Source organism: Colossoma macropomum, unplaced genomic scaffold, assembly GCF_904425465.1.
Source record: "Colossoma macropomum unplaced genomic scaffold, Colossoma_macropomum, whole genome shotgun sequence".
In the NCBI taxonomy this organism is placed as follows: domain Eukaryota; kingdom Metazoa; phylum Chordata; class Actinopteri; order Characiformes; family Serrasalmidae; genus Colossoma; species Colossoma macropomum.
Window position 1 is genome coordinate 1,931,194 of NW_023494787.1, and position 21,663 is coordinate 1,952,856.

General features: G+C 39.0%; 1 pseudogene; it reads right to left on the reverse strand.

Annotated features, from left to right (window-relative positions):
• Nucleotides 1-884: 884 nt before the first annotated feature.
• LOC118806252 lies at nucleotides 885-1,063 on the reverse strand (annotated as a pseudogene).
• Between the last annotated feature and the right edge of the window lie 20,600 nt (nucleotides 1,064-21,663).

A 21,663-nucleotide genomic window follows, 5' to 3' on the forward strand; every position in this document is an offset into this window, starting at 1 on the left:
GTCTGTGCTGATGGATTTACAGTTTCCTCCAGTTCTGCTGTAAAAGGAAGGCTTCCAGTTCACTGTCTGAACAAATCAAAGCACAATAAACAATGATTATGAACATCTTAACGACATTATAATTTCATATCAGAGACTGATTTATTCTTCCTCTTCCTTTAATGATGCTCACCTGCTCAGACCTGCAGCTCACCTGCTGATTACATTTGATTACAACCAGACAATTAGGCACACCCTGAAAAAGATGGTTCTTCCAAGGTTCTTTAGTAAATGCAAGGGTTCTACTGGATGTGCTGTAGATGGTTCCAAAAAGGGTTCTTCTATTGTTACAAGCTTGAAATCTTTACAATAGCAGAACTGTGCTAAATAGAACCATATACAACACATTCTCTATCAATCTGAGGAACCACTTCACCATGCAAAGAATCCTTTAAGCATGCAAATGGTTCTAAGTACAACTCAATCTGACTGAAAGAGAACTCAGTGTAAACTTGGTGAAGGAGCGTCTCTGAGGATGTGAGTGAATTATCTATTATCATCACATCTTCATCAGTGTGATGTTGATTCTGAGATCATTTGAGGCCGAAACATCGAGCCGGACCTTCTTTTAGAGTCTGTTTGTGATGTTAATACGTAAAGATGTACGACGTCTTCACCTCCGCATTTTGACCCATCCGTGCAGTGAACACACACACTAGGGGGCAGTGAGCACACTTGCCCAGAGTGTTGGGCAGCCCTATCCACGGTGCCCGGGGAGCAGTTGGGGGTTAGGTGTCTTGCTCAAGGGCACTTCAGTCACGTACTGTCGACTCAGGGGATCAAACCGGGAACCTTCCGGTCACAAGGCTGGTTCCCTAACCTCCAGCCTACGACTGCCCCTAAAAAGGAGGTGCACCGTTCCTGGAGGTACTGCAATACCAGGTCGATGAGTGCAAGCTCCTCTTCCGTCTCCCTGTTCTAAGAACCAATTTAGTATGTAGTCCTCATATAGAGGACGTATCAGATATTACACTGATAAGAACAGATACTACACTTGATCTTAGCCAAAAGGCTGAGAAGCAACACTTATAATAATAACAATATCTTACAAAATCTTTAAGTAGTGCAGAAGCAAAACATGCAGAATACAGAGGTGAATCAGTGATACTGTAATACTGTTTACTGCATATTTACTAGCTGTGATTACAGGCAGGAACTCCTGCAGGTTTTGGCTCGGCTCCACCCGAAACCTCAAAACCACCACGGCTTAAAGGCCTCACCCAGCGCCAGATAGCCGCGAGCGCTGCAGGACACCACAGGTATCTCAGAGGGCTTCAGGGAGAACGCTGCACCACAGATTCTCCACTGTCTTTCAGCTGTTTCCCATTATCATCATTTCAGCCCCGGGACTCTGCCATCACCCTCTGTAGGCAAATTTGTTGGGAATGCTTCCGAAAGCGTTCCTCGGAGCTGGCGCTGAAATAAGCACCACAGCTGGGGTTTGAAACAGAACCAAGAGTGACTCACTTAGAAGAGAAAAGCTCATGGAATGGAATAAGGAGCCCTAATGAGAATATCACTGCAGTTCTCAGGGCCTTACAGACCTCCAGTGAACTACAGATCCAGGGTCAGATGAAGATCTTCTGGTGCTCACAGTGCAGATACGGTGCCCTGTCCTCACTCTTTGAGGTTGAACTGCAGCTGAAATGCATTTTGGTGATATGACTGGTGTGGAACTGCACAGAATTGTGTAGAACTGAGGTGTAACTGCTGTCCCATAGACTGTTGTTGGGGTAGGAGTGTCAGAGGATGTTACGTTGCAGTGCATGCTGGGGACTGTAGTGTAGCGCAGTGTAAAACAGGTTAATATTAATAGAAAATTAAAATACTTCTGCAGGCCAGAGGGGATTGTGTTGGCCTTGTGTTGGACACACAGGGCTTAATTAGTGTGATGAACATGCAAATTGAAAATGACTAATTTAACATGTTTGCAGCTCCCCTGCAGGTTTATATTACACACAGAATGTCCTATAGAGGCGGAAACGATGAGCAAAATGATGACAGACAGTCCAGGAGGCTCTGGAACTCATCCTGGATCAGGACAGTGAAGCAGAGGAGGACGTGTCTGAAAGTGAAGATGATCTTGAGATCAATTCTATTGATGAATAGTCAGATGATGAGGAGACTGTTCCACAGCTGGCAACCGTAAGACACACATTCATATCAACAAATGGCATCGAAACATGCAGCAGGTCAGTTTGACCCAGGAACATTATTGTTGTTTCTTACAGTTGAACATAACAGGAGGGTTAATATGAGGCCCAAGACGAAACACACACACGTTTTCTAAGCCGCTTATCCTTGTGGGTTGCGGGCGGTACTGGAGCCTATCCGAGCGGTCACTAGGCGGAACGCAAGACACCCTGGACAGGTTGCATTCTGACATACACAGTGAGAAACACACCCACACTCACACTGAGGGGCAGTTCAGCATCTCCAGTTGGCCTGACTGCATGTCTTTGGACTGTGGGAGGAAACCCACACAGACACAGAAAGGGCCCTGGTTGCCCGGCCGGGGAATCGAACCCAGGACCTCCTTGCTGCGAGAAACAACACAGTTGTTACAAGTGTGTAACAAGTAGCCTAGTCCTCTTAGCAAAGGTTTTCTTTTATCCAACTGGAAGACGCAGGTTTTACATAGTTTAACCCAACAGAACAGGAGAACTGTGAACTAATGACCAAACTGTCCAGCATAAACAGGATAAGGGTCTCATTTAACACATCAAATTCTCTATTGTAGTGTTCTGTCATATTACAGGACCTCAAATACACTGTTGAATTCTTCCTCATACCTGCTGGAGGCGTGTCCTGTCCATTCTTCATAAGTATCTGAACTGAACTAAAGTTGGCTGTTTGCCAAAGACTTGTCATTGTTTCTTTCTTTCTTTCTTTCTTTATTATTGGAGGAGTTGCCCAGGTTGTCCATATGGTACACCTGGTCCTGTATAGATCTGATTTTGACCTGTTTCTAGGTCACTGCATGGCTGAGGATCTCTGTGTGTTAGACTAAGACTGCAGGTTGTATAATCCTCCCTGAATTCCTCTCCAAAACACATTCGTCCACATATTTAAGTGTTTATTTAAGGAGGCAGTGATGGTTGTAGAGGCTTCAGGCTCCTTTTGCTCAATGGAATTATTTACATTCTCTTTGAAATGTTATGAAATCATCAGATTATTCATCAAAAACGCCAGAACAAGACCAAACTGATCCATTACATCAGTTTTGGGCTCGGCTCTTCTGCTCTGGACATTCATCAGTGTCTGTAATGTGTGAGTGCAACTTAATACCTGCAGCTCAGTGCTGTTTACTTTACAACCTGCTTACTTTACTGTCATTCAGCGTATTTGGAGTATAAACGGGGGATTAAACAGCTTCTCTGTTGCTACAGTGCACAAGATTACAAACAGTTACTGCATATTACAAAAAGCAATAATGTACATTGCACCTAATATAATTGCTACATATATTACAATTCTTCCACATATTACAACTATTGCATTAATTACAAAGATTGCATGTGTTGCAATTACTGCACATATTACGATTATTGCATATATATCAACACTGCACATATGAATGTATATTGCACATAATTATTCCACACTTCACAATTATTGCACATATTATTGCACGTTACAGTTATTACAATTGCACATTATGGTCATTGCATATAATATCATTATTGTATATTTTACCATTATTGCAATTAATGCAGACTTACAATTACAATTACTGCACACATTATTAATACATATATTACTATTATTGCATATATCATTAATACATATATTACTATTATTGTATATATTATTAATGCATATCTTGTAATTATTGCATTCATTGTTAATGCACTATATATATGCAATTGCATATATATAAACACTGCACATATTAATGTATATTGTACATAATTATTGCACATTTTACAGTTAATACATATTACATAATTACAATTACTGCACATATTATTAATGCATATATTACAATTATTGCATACATTATTAATGCAGATACTACCATTATTGCATAGTTTATTAATGCATATATTGAAATGATTGCATATATTGCGGATGCACAAATGATTATTGCACATATATTAACACTGCACATTCTAATATATATTGCATGTAATATAATTATTGCATACATTACAATTACTGCATATTGTAAATATCCTCATTATTGCACATACAGTTACTGCTCTTAATGTTGCACATTACAGTTATTGCATATAAATAAATATACAAGTGCAGTGAAGAAAGCTATTTTTATAGAGACCCTCATGCAAACATCAACATGACACCCAGGATACTAGATACATAACATATGTTCCTTTAGTGTTAATAACAGGATTCTGATAGATTCTGCTTTTCATTTTAATAACAGGGCTCCAGCTTGTATTCAGGCCTTTATACAGTTTTAATGTCAGCATTCCAGCAGTCGGCCTTTGTGGCCGGATTGAGTAAACATCCGCAGCAGTGAATAAACACAAGCTGAAACCTGTTCTAACTGTGAGCCTTTTGTGTCTATAAAGAAAGAAACAAGAGCAGAAGGCCGAGGTGCAGCGCAGCCCCACCTTATTACATTAAAACATGCTTTTATACAAGTTCAGTATGACCTCACGCCCCCTCCTAGCCTAAATGCAGTCGGTCTATCAGGACCTGTTTGGTGTCTGAAGTTTGTGTCTTTAGTTTTAGCTCTGGAGCTACAAGGCTAATGTAGCTAACGAGTAATGGAGGCTAATTAGCATGGTGCTAACTGCATGCCTAAATCTCGCCTTGTTAAAGGAGTCAGTGTACTAAAGTAAACGTAAATAAACAGTTAGCATCAGGAAGACGCTACACGTTACAGTGTTAAATGCTAAATGTTAGCTTGTTAGCATGCTTGATCCAGCTGTTCCTTTCAGCCTTGTTGTTGTGGTTTCTGACTCTGTATGACAAACTGTGATCTGTAGAGTTGGACTAAAGTACATGCTAAAGTTTGGGCGCCCAGTCAAATTTCATGTTTTGTTGAATTTCCAAGTGAAAATGTTACACATTTTTCTGCACAATTACTGTTTATTTGCTAAATTTAACATACTGGGGAAAATAAAACCTAAAATGTGGCCTGTGCAAAAGTTATGGCACACTTTGTCACTTCCCAGAGAATATGAGTGTAGAGGGTCACTCTCGGCCCGCTGACAGTAAAGCTGGCGGCCCTCTGTTTTTTTGCTTAGTGTTTACCAGGCAGTTCACTTTTGGTTAAACAGACTATTAGACAACATGGCACTTTTCATCGCTCATTTTCCACTCACAGTCCAATTTACTGATTCTTCCTTCATTTTTTCTTTTGCTATGCTTTGTTAATTAGTTTAGTCAGTAATTTTACAGTAATATCATAAATAAAGCTGGTTATACAGCTGTAACCATCCAGTGTCAGCATCAACATTTACAACTAAATCAGTTTATATCAGGCCTAGTCATTAATGTTTTAACACTGTCTGTGTGCGTTTAAAATCTGTTTAATAACTAGTAATAATAGCTTGTATGCAGGACACCAGCAATGTCACACAGTCAGCTGGGTGTCGACCTTGTCAAAAGAGTGGACCGATATCTGCTGCTATCTGAGTTTTTGTGTTATTTTTTTCCAATATGTTAATCTCAGCAAATAAAAAGAAATTAAAATCAGTGGAAAACATGCCATATTTAAGTTTGTTCCCTGTAGAGGATGTGGTAACTTTTTGGATTTTGACCAGACAATTCAAACTTCTGCATGTGACCGTACCATTTTTATAGCTAACAGCATTTCATAATAATAATATATTTTATTTATAGAGCACTTTTCATGCCAGTGGCAGCTCAAAGTGCTTTACAGACAGGAGATAAAGCTCTACAGTAATACAAGAAATTCTAAGTATTAATTTAGAATCATGTAAGTCAATAACTCAGATCAGATTAAAGAGATAAAGACGAAAGAGCCGTAGAGTTTTACTGAAGGTCTGAGTTAAAGAGCTGCGTTTTCAGGTGTTTATTAAAAGTGAGCTCTGAGCTCGACTGTCTAATAAAAGCTGAACTGAGCTCCACAGTTTAGAAGCAGAATAACTGAAAGAGTCTCTCCACGTTTCCTGTGTTTTACTGAAGGAGTTCAGAAGGTCAGAATCTGCAGATCTGAGATCATAAACAGACATTCAGGAGTTTTAAGGTCATTTAGAGCTTTAAAAACCAGCAGCAGAGCTTTAAACTCTCTCTAACAGATCCAGGCGGTCAGTGCAGTGTGTAACGGGGTGATATGAGCTCTCTGTGTTGGTGCTGTGAGGATCCGTTCTGCTGCGTTCTGTACGGGTTCTAGAAGATGGACTGTTTTCTCCAGTAAGAAGATCATTACAGTGATCAACTCCAGTAAGAAGATCATTACAGTGATCAACAAATGCAGCTACGAGTTTCTCTGCGTCGCGCTGAGAGAGAAAAGGCTGAACTTTAGTGCAGGTTTGGGAATTTGAGTTTCCTGAATCACACTCTGACAGATTCCAGTGAGGCGAAGCTGAAATAAATTCTGCATTCAATCTCAGAAACAGCTACAGTGGAATTTCTGAGTTAGGTAACAGTTTCACTCTGAATGAAACTCGCGCTCGAGTGACTGTGTACGCTAATTTGTTCTGAGAGGTATTTTATTTAATTCAGCTCAGCAGAGAGAAGAACAGAAGAGGAAGAGAGGAGGAGAAGAGGAGAGGAGGAGGTGCTGACAGCAGAGCCTGCAGTGCAGGGCTGAGCACAGTGAGTGATTGATGGAGAGACTTTGAGAGATGAGTGCATACTTGTCACACCCTGTAGAGAACAGTGCCGTCTCTCCTCCGGTGGCCTCTGTTACCTAACATACACCTGAACGCTGCTTTAACCAGACATGCCCACTGAACTCAAACACAGCAGGATAAAGAGCCGCATTCTCAGAGGATTAAACCAGCAGAGAGGCCAACTGAACACAAAGAGCAGCTCAAACTCAACAACGTCAAACTAAACACAAACAGGTGCAAAGTTTAAACATTCGCACAGTTCACAGGCCGGTTTTTCACACACGGAAACCCAGAGCATTAACAGGGATAGTAATGAGCTAAATATATCACTGCTGTCAGAACAAAGCCTCGTATCTCCAAAACGACAAAACATCCTTTACTTTTAAAGGAAGTCAAAGGAACCAGAATTTTTGGACGTTTCTTTTGGTCCATTCATCATGACATTAACACACAATTTGAAGAGCAACAGGCATTTTTAAATATGTTAAAAAGTGAAAAACAACAAAAATAGCACAGGCTTCCTCTGAGTTCTGTGAAGCTCCGCCACATCTTTACAAACTGCCACTAATGCAGCGTCACTGTACAGCTGAACGCGCTCGGAGGAGACGCCAACCACCAGTTCTGTTACATTAGCTAAAGCCTGCACTGACTGGCACCGCACTGAGTGATGGGGGGAGACGGGGGGCCATCCTACCCACCCAGAGAGAAAGAGGACAGCTGCGCTCTCTTGGACTCCCGGACACGGACGGCTGTAGCATCACCAGGGATCGAACTCACAATCTCCTGATGAGAGGGCCAACACTCAGACGGTTGAGCCACCCATTCAAAAGTAATGACTCTAAAAATAAAAATCAACGTGCTATTCTAGTTACGCTGTGCTCTAGTTTACATAGGGCTGAAGTGATGATTTGAAGTGTAAGCCTGGCTTTACATGATGAAACTGCCATGCAATTTTGGTTGCTTGAAACCTCCATGAAAATAAATTGCACAATAAAGCACCCTGCAACTCAAACATTCATACATCAAAACTTAATATTCATATAACAGATTAAAAACAAAGGAATCCTAGATAGATATAAGACATATAAATAAAAAAATACAAAGATTAAAAATGCTATAAAATGCCATAAAATATTTATATTAGATAGACAGACAGACAGACAGACAGGCAGATAGATAGATAGATAGATAGATAGATAGATAGATAGATAGATAGACAGATAGATAGATAGATAGACAGACAGATAGACAGATAGATTGATCCCAGAGGGAAAGTCTTCATTTTAAAGAACATTTTGTAAAGTGGGCTTCGGACCCCCACAAGCAGATGAATGTGACTGTTGCGAGTGCGTTGAAAGAGAATTAGAGAGAACTCAGTCTAAACTTGGTGAAGGAGCGTCTCTGAGGATGTGAGTGAATTATCTATTATCATCACATCTTCATCAGTATGATGTTGATTCTGAGATCATTTGAGGCCGAAACAACGAGCCGGACCTTCTTTTAGACGTTAATGTGCGATGTTAATATGTAAAGACGTACAGCGTGGTGTGAAAAACTCGACGCCTCTGACTTTAAATGATTATATCAGGCGTTACAGGCGACTCACAGCAGCTCTCACTCACCATATTTCCGCCTGTTTATATTCTCCTCACTCAGCAACGACACGTCTTTCAGTTTTAACAAACAATATAACAGTGCTGCTTTAAGTTGCACAGAAATTGACGAATGCAACTCACAACATACAACTGGTTGCATGAAAGTTGCACTGTTTAAAGCCAGCCTAAAGAAACTCTGAGTGTCTCCAGCTTCAGCTGCAAGTGTTAGCAGACAGAGTAGAGAACTGGACCCTTCGGTGTTGGACCGATGGCCAGTAGAACAAGCACAGTTCCAGTTTTCTGGCGTCTAAAGCTCCTTAGTGGAGTAGGATAAACATCTTTACTGCATCCGTGTTTTACAAATAACAAAGAGCCAAATCTAAAGGAGTTACAGTTATTCTAACGTTCCATTACAATTATTATTAATGAGTTGACACCTTTGCTCCTGTTATTAAAGGCTTATGCAGTAATGGGAGCTGTGATGTGCCAATGAAATCATTCCAGAGCTGTTTTTTCTCCTGTAATAGCTGTTTTCATGCTCGGAGGGAGTGGGCAGGTTCCTGCAGGCCTGCGCCGTCTGTTTTACACATTATCACAGTGTAGGAACATCAGCCGGCACTTCAGCTTGAACAATCACAGCCTCAAACCTTTTACAGCTAAAGCTTCTCTGCTAATACTGCACAGTCACATAACCATCATCATCTCAGTCTGGAAGTGCTGTTCTACATGAAACATGCATAAAAAGACGTTTCAGTTCAGTTAAACTGCAGAAACACTGTGTGAGCTGCTGTTTGGAGTTCATATAGCACAAAGACATATTTACCTTCATAATAACTACTATTTATGCATTTATATGTCATGGACAATGCAATCCAAAGGTAAACGTGCTGTTGCCAGCAGTGGTGAGAAGTGATTTTGATCAGTGAGTGAACATCTCATTCAGTGTGAGAACATTAGACTAGCATAGTTTGTTGATTTGAGAAGTAAAAAGAAGTAAACAAAAAAAAAAAACTTAAGAAAACAATGTTTTTTCTCTAAAAGTTAATGCAAAACATAGAAAACAGAAAAATAAAAATGGTACAAAGTTTGGACACCCATCCAATTATAAAGTCAGACCCAAACTCAGAGCTTTGTTGACGCGTTAGGCCTTAATTCACTCTTTAGGCCTTAACTGACTCGTTAGGTGGGCCAAGAATTGTCAGTAGGAATTTCTAGTTTTTTTTGAGGAGCACAATAAATTCTCTGACACAGATTTAAACTAAACTCTGCAGGAAGGTAGATCTCCAGGATCAGGGTTGGAGACCTGGAAGACTGAGGAAACTCAGATAGAACTGGACAGAAAGGCAAAGTAAAACCCCTGTATGACATCAAAGGACCTACAGGAAGGTTTAGCTGATACAGGAGTGGTGGTCTACTGTGCAGCCCTGCTTACACCCAGTGGTCACCAAGCCTGGTTCTGGAGATTTACATTCCTGTGAAGTCAAGTTCCACACCTGCTCCAGCTAATTAACTTCTTCAGAAGTCCTTCATTGGCTGGATCAGATGTATTAGTGTTATATAAGGGAAGGTGCAGCATGTTAGGTGCAGGTTGGAACTCAACTCTGCAGGAAGGTTGATCTCCAGAAAGAGGGTTGGTGATCACTGGCTTACACAAACATAATCTGCATGGAAGTGAAACATCAGAAGGAAACATTACTTGCAACCTCATCACAAAAAATGGAACCATTCTGCAATCACCAAAGCTGTGTTTGGAGAAAAAAGGGAGCAGGATATGATGAAAGGAACACCGTGCTGACTGTTAAGCATGTATTATGCTTTAAGTTTGTGTGGCAGCCAGTAGCTCAGGAAACACTGTAGACTGGATTACATTAAATATCAGTAAATTCTGGAAATTTGACACAGTCAAGACTGTGAAGCTCAAAGGAAGCTTGTATAACTGGACAATGATCCAAAATGTACCTCAGAGTCCACCCTGAGCTATACTTCATGAAACTCTCTGTTCTGCCTCCAGCACATGCCAAAATTACTATTTAATATTTTAGTCAAATATGAAGTTCCTGTGCATTAAATAATTTAGATTTTGCTATGTTTGTTGTCACAGGTTGTATTTACTCCTTTTCGATTCAAAAATAAAAAAAATAAAATGTGTAATTTGGTCAGTGGTGCCCAAACGTCTGCATACAACTGTGTGTGAATGTTCTTCAGTCCTGCTGGAAAAACATCTCAGGTGACGCTTCAAGAAGCTGCTTGAACAACAAGAGTGGATAAAACTGCATCAAGACAAAGGAGGAGCTACTGAAACATCTACAGTAGAAGAGAGTTTGAGTTTGCTTAGCCCTTGTGAGTCTTGGGCTATTTTGGTTATCGTTGAATACTTTTGATTTTGCCTTTATTTACTACATTAAAAATGTTTGTCATACCAATGTTTGGTATCCTTTACATCACGTATATGACCTGATCATTATATTTTCACTGTGACACACTGACAAACATATTGAACCCAAAAAACACACAAAGCACATAAAATCGGGTTTGAAAAATGATTCAGGCACGTTTTCTGTTTCTTCATGTTAGACCATAATACTCCGGTCGTCACTTCACTTCGTTGGCTACCTGTGCAGTTCAGGATACCGTTAAAGAACTTGCTGGCTGTTCCTATATGGGCTCGTTTGAAGCTTAAAGGTGATCGTGCGTTTTCAGTCAATGCTCCGAAACTATGGAACATTCTGCCTCCCACTAATCGCCACCTTCGAACGCTGTTTTAAGTCAAGACTAAAATGAATGAGAATGAAGGAGGGAACGAATGAATAGTGAGGGGAACGAATGAATAGTGAGGGGCTGTGGTGATTTTACACGTTTAAGTCTATATTTTTTACTCATCATTGTATCTGTTTTATCTTGTTTTACTCTTTTTTACCTCTTTTATTAATTGTTTCCTCCCTATTTTACGTAAAGCTTATTATTTTTGTTTTAATTTTGTTGCTTGTGTTGTTTATGTGTGTGCTGATTTGATGTACAGCACTTTGGTCAATGCAAGTTGTTTTAAGAGGGCTTTATAAATAAAATTTACTTACTTACTTTATATGACAAAAAGTGATGAAGATATTAAGATAAATGATAAATGAAACACTCCATCCCATTTTGTACTTTTGCACACACATAAATATGATTGTTATATCAAATTGATATTATCTCCATTTTTGCTTGGTCTTTCAACAACAAACAAAACGTAGCATAGCGTTTCGAGCCAGCACTTCCAGCAGAAGCTGATAGCAATGCTCAATGCTGATTTCATTTTTTTGCTGCGACGTCTTGAACCAGCCGTGTGATTTGATCACACCAGCGTGAGGGTTCAGGCTCGTTTTTGGTCTCTGTAGTTTCACATGTGTGATTTCGTAGTTTATATGTCTTCACTGTTGTTCTAAATGTGCAGTAAAGATACAGAAGGTGTGTCCAAACTGTGGCGCTGGTGCCATAGAGCTGATGAAGGTGAGGAGCCCTGTGGTCCTAACGTTACCTGAGAGGTGTGTCCAGGTGTGAGTGTGAATGGTGGGCCTGTTCAGGCTGGTGTTTGGGTGTGTTTCAGTAATGCAGCCCTCAGGGTTCACTCTCACTCTTTTTTCTACTCCCGCTTAATCTCTTTTTTACCCTAAGTGCTTTGGACTGACAGCCAATCAGCATACCAACCTGAACCAGAGGTCAAACCATCACAGAGATCAGGAAAGTTTTTACAGTGTTTTTTGCATGATTAAACGGTTTTTCACCGTGATGGAGAGATTGCTGCTTATGGTTCTTTATAGTAGAGTTCTGCATGAGCTGTTCTGCTCTCAACCGAAACATTTAGTCCCGCTCCCACCTGCAGTTCCGTCAAGGTGAACTGACATCCAATATCTGACACAGTCTTTTCACAAACAAATGATTCTCTGCTGAAATAACAGGTCAGTCGTGGTCATCAGGTTCACTGTGAGTAACTTCACCAAATGCCATTTATTCACCGTTTAAACACAGAGCAGGAATTAAACCACAGAGCGGTTATTTTTGGTGTTTTACTGGGCAGCTGTGGCCGTCGGACTGAAGGCTCCGTCTCTGTGAGCTACAAGAATCTGCGTGTTGATCACATGATTGGCTGCTTCGCAGCTCTTTAGAACGACTTCATTCATTTGAACTGTTATCATTTTATATTGTCTGTATATATGATTTAGTGATCGTTCTACTAGGTTGTTCATTAATTTGCAGGATTTCTCTTCATGCGTGCTTCATCCTGGTTGCCCACCTACTTCTGCACTGAACACTGAGAATTAGTCCTGCACCACAAGATACTGTGGGAGTACAGGCCTCGGCTTCAAAGAACCTTTTAAAAAGTGATTCTATACAGAACCTAAAAAGGTCAAATAACCTTATTTGATGCTGTATAATGTCTTTTTTTGCTCACAGTGTAGCTTTAATAGAGACTAATGTAGTCTTTCTTCTCAAAGTCCTTATTCTCAGTCTTCACCATTTACACGGATCATTTAGCTGAACTGGTTCAGAGTCAGAGCTGAAACACTTTTGGGACTTTTAACTGATCTTGGACTTTGGACTAAAATCTTTTCGCGTTGAGTGACTCTGTACCTTAATTATGTTTATTTTATTAAAACACATGATTCAATATTCCATTTTGTCACTACCAAAACAATCATAACACCACACTATCTAATGTTTCTCAAGAATATTGTAAGATTTTTTAACTTGTATCTATACATTTTTTTACTTGTTTTGAGTAGTTTTTTTCTAGCAAAAGTATCTTTTTCCATTGGTAGATCATTTACTTGTTTTAAGCATTATTTCTTGAAACAAGTAAAAAGATCTGCCAATGAAACAAGACACTTTCATAAAATGCAATCAGCTAAAACAATAAATATGTATAGACATAAGTTAAGTAATCTTATACACAAAAGTTAAAAGAAAAAAACAAATATAAACAGGATCTAGAAACACTGCCGCCTTCTCTGGGCCTGAGCTAATTTAAAATGGACAGAGGGGAAGTGGAAAAGTGTCCTGTGGTCCGACAAATCAAAAATTGAAATTCTTTTTGGGAATCATGGACACTGTGTCCTCCAGGCTAAAGACCACTCAGCTTGTTATCAGTGCACAGTTCAAAAGCCAGTATTCATGATGGTATAGGGGGCATTAGTGCACATGGCACGGGTGACTTACACATCTGTGAAGGCACCATTAATGCTGAATGATATTTACATGTTTTGGCAACATATACTGCCATCCAGACGACGTCTTTTTCAGGAAAGGCCTTGATTATTTCAGCAAGACAATGACAAACTACATTCTGCATGTGTTACCACAGCACTGCAACATGTTAAAAGAGTCTGGGCACTAAACTGACCTGCCTGCAGTCCAGATCTGTCACCACTGAAAACAATTGGCGCATCACAAAACAAAAATAAGACAAAGGAGACCCTGAACTGATGAGCAGCTGAAATCCTGTATTAAACAAGAACAGGAAAACATTTCACTTTCTAAACTACAGCAGAGTCTCCTCAGTTCCCAAACGCTTACAGAGTGCTGTTAAAGAAGAGGTGATGAAACACAGTGGTAAACAGGCCCCCGTCCCAACTTTTTTGGAACATGTAGTTGGCATTAAATTCAAAAGGGGCATATTTTTCAAAAAACATTAAAATTTCTCAGTTTCAAGATTTTATATGTTGTCTTTCAATTAAATATAGGGTTTAATGATTTGCATATCATTGTATTCTGTTTTTATATACATTTTGCACAGTGTCCAAACTTTTTTGGAAGCAGGGTTGTAATTCACTCCTCCTCATGCACTCAGCTGTGGGTTTAGAGTGTTTTTGTGCAGTGAAATGTAAAATCCTCTGTGGTTTATGGTGAAGGCAGCGTTCCTCCTCAGTACTGAAGCAGAGGAAGTGTTCAGATCAGAAGGTCTGCAGCAGAATCATCTCACACATACAGTATTAAAGGATCTGGGCTGAAGCTCAGAGAGATCAGAGTTAATGTGTAAAAGAAAGGCTGGTGTAATTACACTGAATTAAACTGGATCACCTTGTTTAAACGAGCATGTTTTGACATTAACTCTGCTCTATAAATGCTCTCGACTGTTACTACAGCCTGTTAATGCGCTGATGATGATTTATGTGGGTTTTGGCAGATAATCAGCTTCTCAGCGCTCACGTTAATGACTGTACTTCTCTAATAAAAGCAGATACACAGCAATGGGAACAGCTATGATACTGATTTGCATTACTCAAATTTCAAATGTTTTGTGATTAATTTGCAATTGTTGTGTCAACTGCTTTTAACGTGCTCAGTTCAGGAACACGTACTCAGTGAATTTAACTAAATCACAGTAGAAAAAGAAATAAAGTTAATAAGTTCAGGTTAGAGATATACACTCTAAAGTCCTAAAGTCGGAGATCTGGTGAAAAGGCTTCTATTTTGCATTCTTCTCTAATTTAATACGATGTTTTTCATAAGAAATGGGATTTTCAACATAACAATCTAAGCGTACTGTAGAATCTGTGAAATTTTAACACAAATTTCAGAATTTCTTAGTGTTTGTTCCTATTTTCACTGCAAAAAATAACAGCTTAGCCAGTGAAATGTAAAATTTTGTTGATGTACCAATATTTCTCATTTTGAGTTTGTTGCAAACATATTATAAGAGTATTTAACTTATTTTAATAATTTTTTGCTTAAGTTATTTTATTTAGTGAAATTGTCTCACTACACTGACTGTTTTTTTATTAATTTTATTTAATAATAGTAATTTTAAGAAAAATGTGCTTGAACCAAACAAAAGTATCTGCCAGTATAGACAGTGAGATAATCTGACTTACTAAAATCACTTAAAATCACAAAAAGTGTCTATAAATAATCTTATAATGAGGTAATAATAGCCTCAAAATAAGAAATGTTAATATATTGTCTAGATTTAAGATCATTCCACTTGCTAAGGTGTGTTTTTTTCAGTATTGTGTTAATGACTGATCACTAGCAGAGACGAAATCCTCTGATCAGCTGATCAGATTCATCTGAGAGTCTGAACTCGAGCTTCACTGGAGGAGATGAGACTAAAAACACCTTGAGCTTTTAGTACAAACAGCTCAACATGATCAGCTCCACACATTCGCTTAAACAAAATGAACAGAGCACTAGAAACAGATAAACAGAGCAGAATTTCTTCTTGTTTTACTGAGGTGGTACTGTAGAGCGCACACTGACAGACACGAGCAGTACGACATTTAACATCCACATGTGAATCATCTAAAATATCACTTTACTTGCTGCACTCGGCCACGGCATTTTAAATGTTTATAGAGTTTTTATGACCGTTACTGAGTATTATAGGTGCTTTATAATTATATATGTCATTATGTGTCATTATAATGAGTAGTGACACCTGTGTTACAACATATCATCAAAGACTTCATTATAGTACATTATTACAGTCTAATGAGGCATTATTAGGGTTTATAAGTGTACGTAAAATAGATTGTTGCCAAGCTACGAAAAGCTATAAGCACATTTATAACTATTTATGAATACAGGCTTCATAGAAAGTGTTACCAGCTTTTTAATCAATAACAGTATTTTAGATAAAAAATAATTTATATTTTTAGTGAATTGTGGAACCAAAACTAACACTAACTAACTAACTAACGAAGTATAACTAACTAAATAAATAAATAAACGTGTGGTGTGTCTGTGTGTAGAGCTGCTCTGTGTGAAAGATAAACCGCTTTATTTTTTTAAGCTACTACAAAGAAGATTCTCCTCTTTGATGAGGCCGCTGGTCTGATGGTTCCTGCCAGTGGCTCTTTAATGACTGATGATCTGAGAACAGCCTGGAGACACATTCCACTCCAGATCACGCTGTGTCTCCTGTCTGGGTCGTGTCTCATCATGCTGCAGCCTGACCTGAGTTACATAAGAACTGCATGCAGCTCTGAACGCCAGCACATGCCTATTTTAAACCGTTAAGCGGTTCTGGTTGTGAATTCTGTCTCCAGGATTTTAGTTTTTCAGCTGCTGAAATCCACCAAGATAACCTGTTTCATTTCTAAGTTAATAATACACATTAAACAGCTACACATACGCATGCAAGCGAACTGATGTATGATATTCAACCGCTTAAAATCTGAGGCTTATTACTCAGTAATTACAGGCACTTCAATACAAACTGGCTGAGCTGTTGTAGTGTGTATTAAAACTTTGGGCCTGCTGGTGGATCCTGACCATTTAAGGGTTGATCTAATCAGATCAGATTTGACTGAAACTCATATTCTGAGGTGAACAATACTGTAATTTAAGGAACACTTTACTGTAGAGCAACAGCTGCCATAGACCTATATAAACATTTATAAAGGCTTATTCCAACAAGGGTCATTCTCATAAAACTGTCTAAAGCAGGCTTTATAACTCACACTGCAAAACATGACATCTTAGTGAGTGAAATCATCTTAAACAGAACTAATATGTCTAATATTTCTCATTATGGGAGTGTTGTGAGGGAATAACCGACAGGGAATATGACACTTTCATGAGATCAAATCACTCAGGACAAGTAAAAATGTGTTGTAATCACAATATTCTTACAACAATCTTGTAATAAGAAATATTAAACATATTAGCAACATTTAGGATGTTTTTGCTCTCTAATGTATCTTATTTTCAGTACACTGAGTTTGTTGGAATGAGCTTTATGAATGTTACTGTAGGTCTGTTATCAGTTATATTTGTACACACTTAAAAAAGCTGGTTCTTCAAAGGTTCCTTAGTAAAGAAAATGGTTCTATATAGAACAGAGAAAACTCAAAGAAGCATTTGCATGATTAAATGGTACTTCGTCTTGTGAAGGCGTTCTCCCTGATGGAGAATGTGCTGTGGATGGTTCTATATAGCACCAAAAATGATTCTTCTATTGTTACAAGCATGACATCACAATAATAGCAGAACCCTTTTTGGTGCTATATAGAACCATAAACAACACATTCTCCATCAATCTGGAGAACCATTTAACAATGCAAAGAACCCTTTAATCATGCACAGCGTTCTTTGAGTGCTCATGGTTCTATATAGTACATTTTTCTTTACTAAAGAACCCTTGAAGAACCATCATTTTTAAGAGTGTAGGTGTCATGAACACTCTTAAAAAAGATGGTTCTTTAGTAAAGACAATGGTTCCATATAGAACCATGAGCAGTCAACCTGCAAAGGGTTCTTTGCTTCATCAAATGGTTCTTTATATTGATGGTTCTATACAGGACCGTATATAACACATTCTCCAACAGTCTGAAGGACCATTTCTCCATGTAGAGCAGGGGTGTCAAATTCAAACACGGTGTGGTGGCTGAAGTGCACGTTACATTGCAGTGCATGCTGGGTATTGTAGTGCAGCACATTCTGAAACGTTGAAATATTACTATAAAATTAAATTCATTTCCTGGGCCGGATATGATTGTGTTTGACACATGGGATGTAGAGAATCATTTAAGCATGCAATCTTTTTGTTGCATAAAATAGCAACATCTTTTATGTTGACATCAAGTGCAATTTGCATGTAACCTGTTTATATGTGTGCATTTTCATATTTGTATAGGCAGTATTAATATATACATATATCATTTTTATTTTAAAGCTTTGGATATAAGCATATGTAATATATAGTGTCTAAGTGATTTTTTTAGTGTGATGGATCATTTTTAGCCTTTAAGTTTTTTTTTTTTTTTTTACATACCTCTGTTAATGCTTATGAATACATACTTGACACGCCCCGTGTCTATCAGTGGCAAAATGACCAGATACTGTATGGGCCATTCTCACTATTCTCAGGGTGTACAGCTATCAGCTCATTTGCACACACAGATCTCCGTTCTGGGCGCGGTGGACAGTCAGATCACTTCTGAATGAACTGTTGAGCAATAGTTATTGGGCAAGTCATCTTACTTTATGCCAAAACTAAAGAAGCTGGTTCCAGCCTGACCGCATGCCATCTCACTCAGAAATGTTTATTTGAGGCTCTAGAGTGGTTTCAGTGTTTCGGCTGAGGAAGAAACCTGTGTCTCAAAGCCATGCTGGGGTGAGAGCTGAGTAAATACCTGGCTGAGAGTGTCAGTCCTCAGCTGAACTGCTGCTTCATTCAGTCACTAAACTAATCTGCTCGGTTTCCACCAGAGATAAAAACAGGACACTTTAAGGTTCTGCAGCAAAATCTCAACAATATTCATGACACATATGAAATACAGTTAAAGCTTAACTACAGAGGACCACACTCTTCAGAATAAAGGTGCCAAAGTAGTTCATTGGAGCAGTGACAGAATTTGTAGAGAGGAGAACTGATACTCAACAAGGTCTTCTGGGTTTGTCAGACACCAGAGGGCGCACTTGAGTCCAAAATAAAGGGGTTCCTATGGAGCTTTTATGCATAGTTTGTAAATAAAGAACAATACAACACATTTCAGCGCTGCTGTTATATTTTTAAATGTTCTGAGATCCATTTATGACATCAGGGAGCGCGTTCTGCTTCACTCAACCAATGAGCTGATGAGCTCACCAACCAATCAGCACTCCGTAGCAGTAATGTTAACCAGTCAGCACTCAGTAGCAGTAATGTTAACCAATCAGCACTCAGTAGCAGTAATGATAACCAGTCAGCACTCAGTAGCAGTAATGTTAACCAATCAGCACTCAGTAGCAGTAATGATAACCAATCAGCGCTTAGTAGCAGTAATGCTAACCCATCAGCTCTCAGTAGCAGTAATGTTAACCAGTCAGCACTCAGTAGCAGTAATGCTAACCAATCAGCGCGCAGTAGCAGTAATGATAACCAATCAGTGCTTAGTAGCAGTGATGCTAATCAATCAGCACTCAGTAGCAGTAATGCTAACCAATGAGCTCTCAGTTGCAGTAATGCTAACCAATCAGCACTCAGTAGCAGTGATGCTAACCAATCAGCGCTCAGTAGCAGTAATGATACCAATCAGCACTCAGTAGCAGTGATGCTAACCAATCAGCTCTCAGTAGCAGTAATGATAACCAATCAGCACTCAGTAGCAGTAATGTTAACCAATGAGCTCTCAGTAGCAGTAATGCTAACCAATCAGCACTCAGTAGCAGTGATGCTAACCAATCAGCACTCAGTAGCAGTGATGCTAACCAATCAGCTCTCAGTAGCAGTAATGATAACCAATCAGCACTCAGTAGCAGTAATGCTAACCAATGAGCTCTCAGTAGCAGTAATGCTAACCAATCAGCACTCAGTAGCAGTAATGCTAACCAATGAGCTCTCAGTAGCAGTAATGCTAACCAATCAGCACTCAGTAGCAGTAATGCTAACCAATGAGCTCTCAGTAGCAGTAATGCTAACCAATCAGCACTCAGTAGCAGTGATGCTAACCAATCAGTAGTCACTAAAGTCACTAAAGCTGTTATTGTTCATTGTCGAGGCATCGCAATTTCATGTTCTCCAGCAGAACTCGATAAATTCGTTCAGCCAATCAGTGAAAAACTACATTTCAATTTTAAAAAATCAATAAAGTTATTTTAGTGAGATATTTTTATTTCATCAAAACAGCCCAAATGCAGTGTAACTGATATTAATGCACAAAATAACATGATTTAAAATGAAAATGGATGAATCTGTTTTTACAAATAACCTCTTCAAATATAGAAACAATAAAAAATCAATTAGCACCAACATCATCATGCTTTAAAAGCTCTTTAAAAGGTCTCCCAGTGGCTGTGCTGACCACTAAACAGACATGTAAAGTAAATGATGCTGATACAGTCAGTTTAGTTCTGTATTTACTCACTGATGACATTTTTTACGTTGTCATTTCAGTACAAAGTCCTCTGCAGGACTGAATAATCCACTGTCACTGTGTGGATTTATGACCACTGACATCTATTTGACCCGGTCTTTGCTTTCCTCTGCCTGTGTGGAGAGGGTGTGGGCACCTGTGAGGGTGTGCTTTGGTAATGTTTGTGTATATTCAGGTGTTTAAGTTATGATGTACCTGTAAACCCTAAATGAAGCTCTGAGTTAAAGAGCTGCGTTTTCAGATGTTTATTAAAAGTGAGCTCTGAGCTCGACTGTCTAATAAAAGCTGAACTGAGCTCCACAGTTTAGAAGCAGAATAACTGAAAGAGTCTCTCCACGTTTTCTGTGTTTTACTGAAGGAGTTCAGAAGGTCAGAATCTGCAGATCTGAGATCATAAACAGACATTCAGGAGCTTTAAGGCCATTTAGAGCTTTAAAAACCATCAGCAGAGCTTTAAACTCTCTCTAACAGATCCAGGCGGTCAGTGCAGTGTGTAACGGGGTGATATGAGCTCTCTGTGTTGGTGCTGTGAGGATCCATTCTGCTGTTTTCTCCAGTAAGAAGATCATTACAGTGATCAACTCTGCTGAACTAACACAGCTATGAGTTTCTCTCTGAGAGAGAAAAGCCTGAACTTTAGTGATTTTCTCACATGATTAAAGCTGATTTAGTGACTGTTTACATGCAGATTAAACAGAGCTCAGAGTCTCAGATCTCACCCAGGTTTCTACTGCAGGTTTGGTGTTTGAAGATTAAGAGCCGAGATTTCAGATTTCTCATAATCTGAAGTATTGATTGTGTTGTAGAAAACTGTGTGAGAAATATCTGACACACAGCTGGTCAGTCTGTCTACAGAGTCTTGATCATCAGAAGGATTGGAAATATATAACTGGGTGTCGTCAGCATAGCTATGAAAATTGATATTATGTTTCCTAATGACATCACCTAGAGGCAGCATGTCCAAAGAGAAAAGCAAAGGCCCTAAAACTGAACCCTGAGGGACGCCATGAGAAATGACAAGTCTTTTTGATGAATGATTTCCAAGTGAAACCATGAATTGTCTATTACCTAAATATGATTTAAACCTTTCTAAAACTGTGAGGAGGCCGACCCAGCATTCAAGACGCTGGATTAAAATCTTGTGGTCAACAGTATTAAAAGCTTTTGTGCATCAGAGCTGAGCCTGAGGTCATTCACAACACGAATGATTACAAATCATTGTATTCACAGTGTTTGAGTATTTTTTAAAATGTAGCACTGCTGATTCTTTTCTCTGTCAAATGTCTGAAAAAAAAATATTGTGACATATTATGTCCTTCAGTATCACAATAATATATTTGTGCCATACTGCTTACCCTACTTTATAGATTTCTGTGCATTCTGATGGATTTGCTTTCCTGAGTATGTTCACATAATGAACATAAT